The sequence below is a fragment of the Cervus canadensis genome, chromosome 2, assembly GCF_019320065.1.
Source record: "Cervus canadensis isolate Bull #8, Minnesota chromosome 2, ASM1932006v1, whole genome shotgun sequence".
Taxonomy (NCBI): Eukaryota; Metazoa; Chordata; class Mammalia; order Artiodactyla; family Cervidae; genus Cervus; species Cervus canadensis.
Genome location: NC_057387.1, coordinates 7,340,396 through 7,355,444, shown reverse-complemented (window position 1 = coordinate 7,355,444; position 15,049 = coordinate 7,340,396).

The following is a 15,049-nucleotide window of genomic DNA, read 5'->3' as shown; positions in this document are numbered from 1 at the left end:
GTGCGACCCCATAGACGGCAGCCCACCAGGCTCCATCATCCCTGGGATTCTCCAAGCAAGAACACTGGAGTGGGTTGCCATTTCCTTCTCCAATGCATGAAAGTGAAATTGAAGTCACTCAGTCGTGTCCAACTCTTCGCGACCCCATGGACTGCAGCCCACCAGGCTCCTCCGTCCATGGGATTTTCCAGGCAAGAGAACTGGAGTGGGGTGCTACTGCCTTCTCCATGCTAACGTGTGAGATGAGTGCAATTGTGCAGTAGTTTGAGCTTTCTTTGGCATTGCCTTTCTTTGGGATTGGAATGAAAACTGATCTTTTCCAGTCTTGTGGCCACTACTGAGTTTTCCAAATTTGCTGGCATATTGAGTGCAGCACTTTCACAGCATCATCTTTTAAGATTTGAAATAGCTCAACTGGAATTCCATCACCTCCACCAGCTTTGTTCATAGTGATGCTTCCTAAGGCCCACTTGACTTCGCATTCCAGGATGTCTGGCTCTAGGTGAGTTATCACATGATTATGATTATCTGGGTCATGAAGATCTTTTTTGTATAGTTCTTCTGTGTATTCTTGCCACTTCTGAATATCTTCTGCTTCTGTTAGGTCCATACTGTTTCTGTCCTTTATTGAGCCCATCTTTGCATGAAATGTTCCCTTGGTATCTCTAATTTTCTTGAAGAGATCTCTAGTCTTTCCCATTCTGTTGTTTTCCTCATTGATCTTTGAGGAAGCCCTTCTTATCTCTCCGTGCTATTCTTTGGAACTCTGCATTCAGATGAATATATCTTTCCTTTTCTCCTTTGCCTTTTACTTCTCTTCTTTTCTCAGCTATTTGTAAGGCCTCCTCAGACAACCATTTTACCTTTTTGCATATCTTTTTCTTGGGGACGGTCTTGATCACTGGCTCCTGTACCATATCTCAAACCTCCACGTCCATAGTTCTTCAGGCACCCCATCTATGAGATCTAATCCTTTGAATCTATTTGTCACTTCCACTGTATAATTGTGATGGATTTGATTTAGGTCATACCTGAATGGTTTAGTGGTTTTCCCTACTTTCTTCAATTTAAGTCTGAATTTGGCAATAAGGGGATCATGATCTGACCCACAGTCAGCTCCTCCTTGTTTTGCTGACTATAATAGGAAAAGGAGTACGTCAAGGCTGTATATTGTGACCCTGCTTATTTAACTTACATGCAGAGTACATCATGAGAAATGCTGGACTGGAAGAAGCACAAGCTGGAATCAAGATTGCCGGGAGAAATATCAATAACCTCAGATATGCAGACGACACCACCCTTATGGCAGAAAGTGAAGAGGAACTGAAAAGCCCCTTGATGAGAGTGAAAGAGGAGAGTGAAGAAGTTGGCTTAAAGCTTAACAATCAGAAAACTAAGATCATGGCATCTGGCCCCATCACTTCATGGGAAATAGATGGAGAAACAGTGGAAACAGTGTCAGACTTTATTTTTCTGGGCTCCAAAAATCACTGCAGATGTTGACTGCAGCCATGAAATTAAAAGATGCTTACTCCTCGAAAGGAAAGTTATGACCAACCTAGATAGCACATTAAAAAGCAGAAACATTATATTGCCAACAAAGGTCCATCTAGTCAAGGCTATGATTTTTCCAGTGGTCATGTATGGATGTGAGAGTTGGACTATAAAGAAAGCTGAGCACTGAAGAATTGATGCTTTTGAACTGTGGTGTTGGAGAAGACTCTTGAGAGTCCCTTGGACTGCAAGGAGATCCAACCAGTCCATCCTAAAGGAGAGCAGTCCTGGGTGTTCATTGGAAGGACTGATGTTGAAGCTGAAACTCCAATACTTTGGCTACCTCATGCGAAGAGTTGACTCATTGGAAAAGACCCTGATGCTGGGAGGGATTGGGGGCAGGAGGAGAAGGGGACGACAGAGGATGAGATGGCTGGATGGCATCACCGACTCAATGGACATGAGTTTGGGTGGACTCTGGGAGTTGGTGTTGGAGAGGGAGGCCTGGCGTGCTGCGGTTCATGGGATCACAAGGAGTTGGACACGACTGAGTGACTGAACTGAACTGAACTGATAGAGCTCTCTGTCTGTATAGAGCTTCTTCAAAATGCGCAAGTCTAAAGTAAAAAATCACCAGAAATGCATGTCAGGATAAATTTAGGCACAAGAATCAGATTTCTCACATGACTTGATAATATAAAAAACTGAAGATATCTCAATCTTCTTTATCCATTCATGCATTGATAGGCACCTAGATTTTTTCCATATCTTGGCTTTTGTGAATAATGCTGCAGTGAACATGGGAGTGCATTTATCTCTTTAAAATCCTGTCTTCATTTCCTTTGGGTATCTACCCAGAAGTGGGATGTCTGTTCATAAGGTAGTACTGTTTTTAATTTTTTGAGGAAAATTCTATGATGTTTTCCATAGTGGTTGAACCAATTTATGTTCCCACCAACACATTTACATTCCCTTTTCTCCACATTGTCAATAGCACTGACAAGATATTTTGTCTTCTTGATAATAGCTATTTTAACATGTGTGATGCAATGTCTCAGTATGGTTTTGATTTGCATTTCCTCGATGATTATCAATGTTAACCATTATTTTTCATGTACCTGTTGTACCATGTCTTCTTTAGAAGAGCGTCTATTTAGTTATCCTACCCAGGTTTTAATCAGACTGTTTGCTTTTTGCAATTGAATTCTGAGTTTTTTGTATATTTTGTATATTAACCCCCTATCTGATACATGGTTTGCAACACATGGTTTATAAACTTTATTTTCCATTCTGTAGGTTATCTTTTCATTTCCTTTATTGTTTCTTTTGCTGTGCAAATTTAAATTTGATGTAGTCCCATTTGTCAGTTTTTGCCTCTGTTGTTTGTGATTTTGTTGTCATATCCAAAAAAACACCATTGCCAAGATCAATGTTGACAAGCTTCCACTCTACATTTTCTCCTAGGAGTTTTACAGGATCAAGTCTCATGTTTAAATCTTTTATCCATTTTGAGTGATTTTTCATGGGTTTTGTAAGATGGAGATCCAATTTCATTGCTCTACATGTGTTTGTTCAGTTTTCCCAATACCATTTGTTGAAGTGACTATCCTTTCTCCACTGGGTACTCTTGACTCCCGCCAAATATTAATTTACTGTATAAGCAAGTATTTAATATCTGGGCTCTCTATTCTATTCCACTGTTCTATGAATCTGTTTTTATTACTGTATCTTTGTAGTATAGTTTGAGCAGGAAATGTGATACCTCTGACTTTGTTCTTTTTTCTTAAGAGCTGTTTTGGCTATTGGGGATCTTTTGTTGTCCTATAAAATTTTAGGATTTTTCTTTCTATTTCTATGAAGAATACCATTGTAAATTGATGGGGATTGAATCTATAGATGATTAGAGGTATATAGGCATTTTTACCAACATTAATTTTTCTGATCCATGAACACAGAATGTCCTTCAATTTGTTTATATCATCTTCAACTTCTTTCAGCAAAGTCTTGTAGTTTCAGTTTCTTGGTTAAATTTATACCTAAGTATTTTACTGTTTTTGAAGTTATGTGAATGGAATAGTTTTTCAAATTTCTTTTTCAGATGTTCCGTTGCTATTATATAGAAAAACAACTGATTTCTGTATGTTGATTTTGTAGCTTACAACTTTACTGAAATTGTTAATTAGTTCCAAAAGGGTTTTGGTAGAGTCTTTGGAATTTTCTGTATACTAAATTATATCATCTGCAAGTAGTGAAAATTTTACTTCTTCCTTCCTGATCTGGATACCCATTTATTTGTCTTGACTAATTGTCCTAGCTAGGATTTCCGGTATTATGTTGAATAAGAATGGTGAGAATGTTCCTGATTTCATGTTCCTGATTTTCAACTTTTCTCCACTGAGTATAATGTTAGCTGTGAATTTGTCATACATGACCTTCATTATGTTGAGCTGTAATCCTTCTATACCCAATTTTCTGAGTTTTTTTCTTTTTTTTAATCATGAAAGAATGTTTCATCAGGTGCTTTTCCTGCATCTATCATAATCAGGTGATTTTTATCTTTTATTTTATTAATAAATCATACTGCCTTTATTGATTTACATATGTTGAACCACCCTTGCATCTCATGGATAAATCGTAAATGGCTATGGTGTATAAGGTAATCCTGGACTTGTAGAATGAGTTTGAAAGTATTCCCTCCCCCTCAATTTTTGGGAAGATTTTGAGAAGGATCGTATTACTTGTTCTTTGAATGTTTGGTGAGGTTTTCCAGTGAGCTCATATGTTTCTGGGTTTTCTATGTGGGGAAGTTTTTGATTATTGATTAAACCTCTTGTTGTTGGTTTATTCAGCTTTTCTATTACTTCATGATTCAGTCTTGGTAGGTTGTGTGCTTCTAGAAATTTATCTACTTCTTAGGTTGTCTAATTTTTTGGCATATCTTTGTTCATAATAGTCTTTTATGATTCTGTGTGTTTCTGTAATTAGTTGTAATGTCTCCTTTTTCGTTTCTAATTTTATATATTTGAATCTTTTCTCCTTTTTTTCTAAGAAAAATGCTAAATGCTTGTCAATTTTGTTTAATTTTTTGAAGAACCAGATCTTGGTTTTGTCAATCCTTTCTATTATTTTTCTGGTGTCTATTTTATTTACTTTCCATTCTGATCTTTACTATTTCCTTCCCTCTGCAAACTTTGAGTTTACTTTTGTTTAATTGCTAAGATGTGTCTGATTCTTTTGTGACCCCATGGACACACATGGTCTGCCAGGCTCCTCTGTCAATATGATTTTTCACAGGCAGGAATACTGGAATAGGTTGCCATTTCCTTCTCTGGGGGATCTCCCTAACCCAGGGATAAAACTCACATCTCCTGCTTGGCATGAACTCTTTACCACTGAGCCAGCAGGGAAGTAAGCCCTAGCTCTTCTTTTTCTAGTTCCTTGAAGTGTAAATTTAGGCTATTTTAGATCTTTCTAATTTCTTAATAAATGAACTTATCGCTATTAATCTTCTCAGAACTGCTTTTGATGCATCCCATAAATGTTGATAAGGTGTGTTTCTATTTTCATTTGTTTAGAGATCATTTTCCCCCCCTTTGACTTCTTCTTAGACCCATTGGTTGTTTAGAAATGTGCTGTTTAGTTTCCATAAATTTGTAAATTTTCCAGCTTTCTTTAGTTGCTGACTTCTATTTTCATACCACTGTAGTCAGAAAAGATGGTTGGATTGAGTTAAATCTCTTTCATTCCTGCACTTTGAACCTATGTGTGTCTTTAGAGCTGAAACAAATCTCTTGTAGGCAGTCCATAAGTGGGTCTTGTTCTTTTTCTTTATTTTTTAAATCCATGCAGCCACTCTATATTTTGTGATTGGTGAATTAAATCCATTTATCTTTAGCATGACTATCACTATATAGTGATTTACTATTGCCATCTTACCATTTCCACTCCAGTAGTCTTGCCTGGAGAATTCCATGGACGGAAGAGCCTTGCAGACTATACTCCATGGAGTCGTGGAGTTGGACATGACTGAGTGACTAACACTACTACCACTACTACTTTATCATTTGCCTTCTGGTATTTTTTGTATCATTTTTTTTCCTTTCTCTTTCTATCTCAGAATGGTTGTTTTAAAGCTCATCAAAAATGACTAAGAGTTAGACCCTAACTATGACTAGGGTTTTATACAAGCCAAAACCATGCCATGATGGCATGATTTCCATATGTTCTTCTCATCACTAGTTCAATTTGCAGTCTTTCTTTGTGCTAAATTTTCACCACAGATGATATTGGTATTTGTTTTTCCTGAGACTATACTGTTTGCAACACAAACATGATTTCAATTTTATGACTATCATAACCATTTATGGTACAAACCTGCCATGTTTTATGTTATTATATAAATGTAGGTCTGCTTTCTATTCAGACATACCTTGCAGTTAACCTTCAGATGTGTCTGAAACCAAAACTTTTTTTGATTAAATGCTTTGGTTCTACAAGTAATAATTTTCTCGTCTAACACTCATACTTTTCCTCAATTTTTAATTCCAGTCACAAACTCAAAGCTCTTTTTCTATTAGGCTGGCCAACAAGTTTAAAACCCAAACAAATTTTTAGCCAACACAATACTATGCTAATACAAGTGAAGGACAGAATGTGTTTGTGCTGTTCTTATACTGTCTCTTGCATGTAGCTTGTGTGGTGACCCAAGGTTGAAAAAGCAGATAAAACCAAGGAGGGTCTTGGAATGCAGTAATGGAAAAACCAGACTCTTTATAACCTTCCCTCCCATTTCCAGTGATGTAACTGTTAATGAATTTCAGGTCCTCCTGACCACTATATCCTGTCTCCTCTCCTTCCCCATATAGGGAGAAGGTATTTGCCTTACTCTTCCCCCCCAACCAATATACCTACCTCACCCAATCAGCAAATGACCCATAAGACCCCTATCCCACTCCTTACACCCAGGGTATAAAAATGAATCAAAACCCCCTGTTCACTGTCAGCTCTCCCTGACTGTCAGGAAGCCGGCCCGCTGTGCTGGCAGCCACTCTCCCCTCCCCACTCTCATAAACTTTATTCTTCTTTCATCCTGCCTCATGTCTGGAAATTCTTTTCAAACCCACACCCAGACCACAACATTTTTGGTGGCCCGTACGGGGACCTTGGAGTCTCTTCCCCCAACTCCTTGCTTCTCCTTTCTCATAGGGACCCTCTGCAACCAGGCAAACGCTGTGGAAGCAACTGAGGAACTCAGGCCAGGGTTACCCTCTGGTGTGTTCCAAAGGCCCCACTGCTCACTGCACCCCAGCAGTTGCCGCTCAAATGGGTGGGGTCTCTCCTTTTTCTTCTTTTCAACTGAGGACTAGGCCAACCAATACTGTGTGGGCATCGGTCATGCACTTAAAAGCCATTAGGGCTCCTGCCACATGAGGACTCCCGTGTGAGGATGAGGGGGACATGGAATGGATCAGGTCACAAGGGCATCCACCCCCAGCAAGACAACTTCTGTGCACCGTGTCAGACACATAGTGGTTGAAGCAAAACAGAGACCATTGTCCCCTGGCCACGGCCTCCCTGATGGGATTTTAAGGGGGAATCCTCAGTTCTCTTTCTGCCTACTCTCACCTCCTCTTCCTTGGCCTGGATTGGCTCTAAAGGACCTCACAGACCCCAAGTCATCCTGGAAACTGCCTCCACATCCCTGAGGATCTTCTAATGGTGAGCCAACTGGCTGGTGGCTGGGATCCCCCTCTGCCACTGGTGCCTTAGTCGCACGGTCTTACGGTTTACACTGGTCACCTCTCAGGCAGATGTGACTGTCGGGATGGTTGACATTTTGCCTCAGTTGCAGGGAGACGTTACTGAGACAAAAAGGGACGCCTTTTGCCAGTTGGTAACTCTCAGTACCCCAATTCTATGGCTTAGAGGCTAAGGATGAATTCTGGTACGTCTTGGCTGCCTCCCTCAGACTCACCCCTTGGCTGTATCCTCAGGAATTGGAAGACGTTTAACCCAGACAATCTCAGGAAATAGAGACTTGTTTATTTTTGTAGCTTGTCCTGACCACAGTACAAATTAGGGAATCAAGAACAATGGCCTCTTAATGGGACATTAAACTGTTAATACAATCCACCAACTTGACCTCTATTGTCGGATACATGGAAAAGATTCTGAGGTTCCTTATATTCAAGCTTTCATGGCCCTCAGCCAAAATCTGGGCTTGAGCAAGACATGTTGCTTGTGCCTATCCACTACAGCTCTATTGCCTCGTGTCTCCCCTCCACCTCCTCCTACACCAGATATTCTAGATGACTCTTCCTATCCCTGATCTCATCCTTCTTCTCAACCTTTTGCCCCACAATCCCTGCCTCCCTATCCAGTGGCAGATCTTCTTTCTCCTCCCCGTACTCGATCTCAGATAGCCCAACGCTTGGAGCCAAGTCCCAATATGCTCCCCCGGGGAAATTGCTAATGGAGACTCAGGCACTATCAGAGTCCAAGTCCCCTTCCCTATGTCTGACCTCTCTCATATCCAGGGCAAATAGGTTCTTTTAGTCAGGACCCTATCACCTTTATCAGAGAATTTCAGGCCCTCACCATAGCCTTTGAACTAACTTGGTGAGATATTCACATAATTCTAACTACTTGTTGCACCCATAAAGAAAAGAACAGGATCTGGGCTTTAGCTCAGACTTGGGCAGATAAGGCACATGCCCGAAACCCTAATGAAAAAAGGGCAGGGACAGAGGCAGTCCCTCAGGCAGACCCAGGATGAAAATACCAAGCAAATGAAAATGGGCCAGCAGGTGGACTTACTAGGAGAAATTACATGATTACTTGTCTACTAGAAGGCATGAAAACAGGCAATTATCAAACCTGTTAATTATAATAAACTTAGGGGAGTTATGCAGGAATCTTCTGAGAACCTGGCCCTTTTCCAGGGCCAATTAGTATAAGCTAATTGAGAAAATACACCAATCTAGACCCAGAGACCCCCGAAGGACAGGCCATTCTTGCAGCCCACTTTATAAGTCAGGCCTCCCTGGACATTAGACAAAAGTTACAAAAAGTCCACAAACCCCGTCCTCTGTTTTGCTTGATATGGCCTTTAAGGTATTTAACAACAGGGAGGAAACTTCTAGGAATAGGCAGGAACAGAAGGACGAAGAAAAATTAAAGCGACACACTCAATACATGGCTCTTGCCATTAGTCAGTCCCTCCCATGGCAGGGATCAATGGGTGCTCCTCCCCCTTCTCAAAAATCTCTAATGACTTGCTTCCAGTGTGATCAGTCAGGGCACGCTGTCAGGAACTGCCATGCTCCACCACCTGATACCCCTTGCCCTTACTGTCACCAGAAGGGCCACTGGAAGAGGAGTTGTCCCTCCTGCCTTCAGGTGGGTAGGCCAACACCACTGCCAACCAAAACCAGGAGTACTTCAGAACTTGGCAATCAGAGCCAGAGTTGAAGTCAGCTTCCACTGTCAGTGGTAGTTGACTATCAAGGACAGGAGCCAGACTGCATTTTGGGTCTTGACTTCCTGGAGGCAGATGGCCGAAAGTGCCTGGGGCTTAGTCTATAGGCTCCCAAATTCCGTATAAAACTGGAGGAGCCCGGGTGACCCTGAATGTGGTGGGGGTCATTGTAACCTTTCTGATTGACACCAGGGCTACTTATTTAGCCCTAATTTCCTTCTCTGGGCCCACTTACTATTCCTCAATCCTCCTAACAGGGATAGACGGACGGCCTTCCTATGGCTATTTCACTCCCCTCCTACCTTGTTCCCTCGAAAATACTCTATTCACCCACTCCTTCTTAGTCCTCCCAACCTGCCCCCCACCCCTGCTAGGCTGAGATCTATTAACTAAACTTAAAGCTACCTTATCATTTACACGGGTAAATATGGCTTTAACAACCACCATGGAACCAGTCCTATCTAAAATTCCACCCAATATCCTCAGGCAAGTTCCTCCAGAGGTATGGGATACTTCTACTCCCGGCAGGTCTGTTGCAGCCACCCCAGTAGTTATCCGTCTGCTGCTGCTGCTGCTGCTGCTAAGTCACTTCAGTCGTGTCCAACTCTGTGTGACCCCATAGACAGCAGCCCACCAGGCTCCCCCCGTCTCTGGGATTCTACAGGCAAGGACACTGGAGTGGGTTGCCATTTCCTTCTCCAATGCATAAAAGTGAAAAGTGAAAGTGAAGTCACTCAGTCGTGTCCGACTCTACGCGACCCCATGGACTGCAGCCTACCAGGCTCCTCCATCCATGGGATTTTCCAGGCAAGAGTATTGGAGTGGGTTGCCATTGCCTTCTCCGAGTTATCCATCTAAAGGATCCTTACTCTTTCCCTAGAGTGAAAGTGAAGTCACTTAGTCGTGTCCAACTCTTTGTGACCCCATGGACTGTAGCCTACCAGGCTCCTCCATCCATGGGATTCTCCAGGCAAGAATACTGGAGTGGGTTGCCATTTCCTTCTCCAGGGGATCTCACCAACCCAGGGATTGAACCCAGGTCTCCCACATTGGAGGCAGATGCTTTAACCTCTGAACCACCACAATATCCTCTTAAGGGAGGAAGTATTAATAGGATCAGTGTCTCTAATCTCCAAATTCTTCCAAATGGGACTTCTAATCCCATGTAATTCTTGGCAATACCCAGTCCTGGCAATAAAGAAACCTGACAGCTCTTATTTTAGTCCAAGAGCTGAGGGCTGTTAATCAAGCAGTGATCCCTATTCACCCAATAGTACCAAAGTCATATAACCTTTTAAGTCAAATCCCTTCACAAACCCAATATTACTCTGTCCTTGACCTCAAAGATGCCTTCTTCTGCATTCCAGCCCACCCTGACTCCCAATTTTTATTTGCCTTTGAATGGAAAGACCCAATTACTAAATTTACCCTACAACTCATCTGCCCCAGGGGTTTAGAGATCGTCCTCATTTGTTTGCCTTTGCCAAGCACTAGCAAAGGACCTTTCATCTCTAACATTGGAGGGCGAAAGCATATGTTGGAGGGCTAACATTGGAGGGCAAACATCGGAGGGCGAACATATTACTCCAGTATGTTGAGGATCTTTTAATCTGTAGCCCAGATCAACTAACCTCAGATAATAACACTATTCTCATTCTTAAACATTTAGCATAATGAGGGTACTGGGTATCCCCAGCCAAGGCACAGATTACCTCACAAGTCACTTTCTTGGGGCTGATATTAACCCAGGAAAAAGAAGAATTGCCCCTGATGGAAGGAAGTTAATCTCAGACATGGCCATGCCAGCCACTAAACAGCAGCTTAGAATCTTTTTAAGGATGATGAACTTTTGCCAAATCTAGATCCCCACTTATGCCTTATTAGCTAAACCCCTTTACGATGCCCTTAAAGGACCAGAAGAGCTGCCCCTTGAATGGATCCCAGAAATGGAGACAGATTTTAAACAAATAAAGGAGGCCCTAATCACAGCACCAGCCTTAGGCCTACCTGATTTAGCAAAGTCCTTCTCTCTCTTTGCTCATGAGAGAAAAGGTATGGCTCTGGGAGTACTAATCCAGTCCCTGGGACCATCACAACGCCCAGTAGCACATCTATCTAAAGCTCTGGACATAACGTCTCAGAGATGGTCTCCTTGTCTAAGGGCATTAGCTGCTACTGCACTTCTAACAGAAGAAGCTTCCAAACTCACAATGGGACAACCACTGACAGTCTACACTCCTCACCAGGTCTTAGATGTTCTCAATTCCAAGGCATTCCATTGGATTTCAGATAGCAGAATTCACAAGTATCAGGCTTTTAGAGGGGCCAGAGATGTCCATCAAACCTTGTACCACCCTAAATTCTGCCACCTTTTTGCCTCATCCAAATCCTAAAGCTTCTCCATGTCTACATTCTTGTTTAGAAATAATTGACCAAACCTATAATGCAAGGCCAGACTTGCGAGATAACGTTTTACCCAACCTAGATGTAGAATGGTTTACTGTTGGTAGGAGTTCCATTCAGGAGGGCCGAAGGGTCTTGGGGTATGCAACAGTTAGCCTAACAGAAGTAATAGAGTCAGGCCCACTCCATGGGGCAATACTTCAGCCCAAAGGCAGAACTGATAGCTCTAACTAGGGCACTCAAACTAGGAGAGGGACTACGAGTCAATATTTACACAGACTCAGCATACACCTTCCATGTAGTCTGTGACCATGCAGCCGCCCATTAACTACTCATAATACCCAAATTAAGCATGGGTCGGAGATTCTGGACTTACTAGAAGCTATAAAATCTCCTAAGGAAGTGGCCATCATGCACTGCAGGGCACATCAAAAGGATTCATTGGACATAAGTTAAGGAAATAATAAAGCAGATAAAGAAGCCTAGAGGGCCACTTTGAGCACTCTACAGGCTCCTCTCATCCCAAGTCTAGATCCCTCACTGTCTCATTACTCACCCTCTGAACTCAAAGAAGGACAAAACTGTGGGTTTACTTTAACCCCTGAAGGATGGCTACTGAGACGAGACAACAAACTTCTCCTACCAGAAGCTTCCCAATGGAAGATATTAAACCACCTACATCAGGCCACCCACTTAGGGGCCAAATCCTTTTTAAACTAATGGGGACAATATTCACTGGAAAAGGAATCCTCTCAACCCTTCAATCTATATCCCAAGCCTGTCCTATTTGTCCTCAGGTTAACCCAGAGGGGGCTGTAAAACCACGCCCGTTGCTCCACCCAATCCAAAGGAAAGTAAACCAACCAGGAGAAGATTGGCAAATAGATTTTACTCACACGCCACTTTGCAAAGGCTATAAATACCTCCTGGTAATGGTAGACACCTTTATGGGATGGGGTGAAGCCTACCCTACTAAGACTGAGAGGGCATCTGAGGTCACTATGACCCTTGTGGAATATATTATACCTAGATTTGGGCTCCCACGCTCTTTACAATCAGATAATGGCTCTGCATTTATTTCCAGTTTGACCCAAGGAGTCCGTGAAGCCCTACAGATTAATTACTATCTTCACTTGGCTTGGCACCCCCAAGCATCTGGAAAGGTAGGAAAAGCCAATCAAACCCTCAAAAGGTATTTAATCAAGCTAGCAATTGAAACTCATCAAACATGGGTCACTCGTCTGTAAGGAATATGCTACGCACAGGCCTGTACTACAATTACTGGGGCCTCTTTGAAAAATAAGAATGACTTTCTCATCACCCAGAGGCGAAGGGCTGGGAGCAGTCAAAAGTACATCATGGAAAGATATCTTGAAAACAAGATGTTGAAGTACTGATGTGACTGATGGAAAACCATTAGTGACTGTTCCCATAACCAGAGCCTTGAGGGAGTTGCTGAGAAAGGGCATCACTAGCTGAAGGGCTAAACAAAGTCATGAAAGGCCTGAAGGTTTGACATTGAGAACTGTGCATTGTATATCTTTATCCCTGATCTGGAATTGTAAAGAACAGATATCTCCAGAGCACACACAAGGAAGTAGATGTTAACAATAAAAGGCATGCTAGGATTAGGATTTGGGCTTTTGCCTGTGAATTGCATCAGCCCCCTGATCCTCACTTTATTTCCGAGTCTTATTTTTCCTTATTCTTCTGCTGCACCACTCCGTCAGGCCGGTTCGTTGTTTGGGTGGTCCCGACATTTGGCGCCTGAACAGGGACCTGAGGGAGCAAGTAGCTTTTGAGGCTTTTTTGACAGTGCCAGAAGATGTGGGGAATTCCAGCGAGAAAACAGAGGACAGTGAAAGTACTTGGTGAGTACACCCCCATGGATTTGTCAATCAGGGACAAAATGGGGCAATCTCTTTCTAAGCATGCTGACTATATTGTGCTTCTAAAAACTTTACTGCATCGCTCTGGAGTGAAAGTGAAAGAGGAGACTTTTTGGGAATTATTTCAGGCAATTCATAAGCACTGTTACTGGTTGGACCCAGAAAAAGGGGCTTTGTGTCTTAATGAGTGGAAAGAAGTGATGCATTGTTTGTGTAGAGCCTATCAGTGTGGGGAACCTATTCCTATAAGTGTATGGTCTCTTTGAAACCTTATTTATACTACTTTGGCTCCTTTACAGTCTGAATGGTCTGACTTCTCTGATTCAGAATCTGATACTCCTGCTCCTCCTGCATCTCAGGAGTTGCCTGTCTGGCCACCTCATATTTATGAAAATCTGGATAAAGGGAAATATAATCCTTTGGAAGGGGAGAAAGAGGCTCAATTTTTGAGTCCTAAATCCCATGTTAACTATGGTACTGGATAACACCCTGAAGCTTTCCCTTTATCACCATTCTCATAGCCTTTGGCTCCTTGGCCAGAGCTCACTGTAGTTCAGGAACCCCCCTCCACTGGATCCCAATACACCATGGGATGATAGGGTATTTAGAGCAGTGGCCCCTATCACATGAAAAGTTACAGGCTCTTGAACAGCTAGTAGAGGAACAATTATCTCTTAATCATATTGCCCCAACTACTGGTCCTTTGAATTCTTCTGTCTTTGTTATTAAGAAGAAATCTGGGAAATGGAGAATGTTAACTGATTTAAGAAAAATTAATTCTATAATCTAACCTATGGGTGCTTTACAACTAGACATTCCATCACCCTCTATTATACCACAAAACTGGAAAATAAAAATCATCAACCTTAAAGATTGTTTTTATATTATTGGTCTACAAGAATCTGATGCTATCCATTTTGCTTTTACTATACTGCCAATTAATAATAAAAAACCAGTGTGTCAATATTACTGGAAGGTATTGCCACAAGGAATACTTAATAGTCCTACATTATGTCAATTATATGTCTCAGTAAAGCATCTGCCTACAATACAGGAGACCCAGGTTCAATCCCTGGGTTGGGAAGATCTCCTGGAGAAGGATATGGCAACCCATTCCAGTATTCTTGCTTGGAAAATCCCATGGACGGAGGAGCCTGGTAGACTACAGTCCATGGGGTCGCAAAGAGTCAGACACGACTAAGCGACTTCACTTTCTTTCACTTTCAACCACTTGAATTTATTAGAAACCAATTCCCTCATGCTTATATTATCCACTATATGGATGATATTCTTTTAGCTTCTCCTTCTGCTGAGGAACTTCAATGTATTTTCTTAAATACAGAGATTAAATTAAAAGAATATGGGTTATGTATTGCTGTTGATAAAACATATTGCTGTTGATAAATTACAAGAGCAGGAACCATATACCTATTTAGGATATATACTGCAAAGAAATATTAAACCACAAAAACAAATTCAAACTGTTTCCTTGAAAACTTTAAATGATTTTCAGAAATCATTAGGAGATACAAACTGGTTGTGACCATCTTTAGAAATTCCTAATCATTCCTTGACACACCTATTTCAAATCCTACAAGGAAACTCTGATTTAGATAGCCCCCAGGTACTAACAGAACAAGCTAAACAGGAATTAGATCTTGTGAATCAAGCTATATAGCAAGACAACTTAAACAAGTAGATTTGACTGTAGATAAAGACCAAGCAGATAAAGACCAATTTCTTTACTTATTCTTCCTACTTTAGATTCCCCTACAGGAATATTATG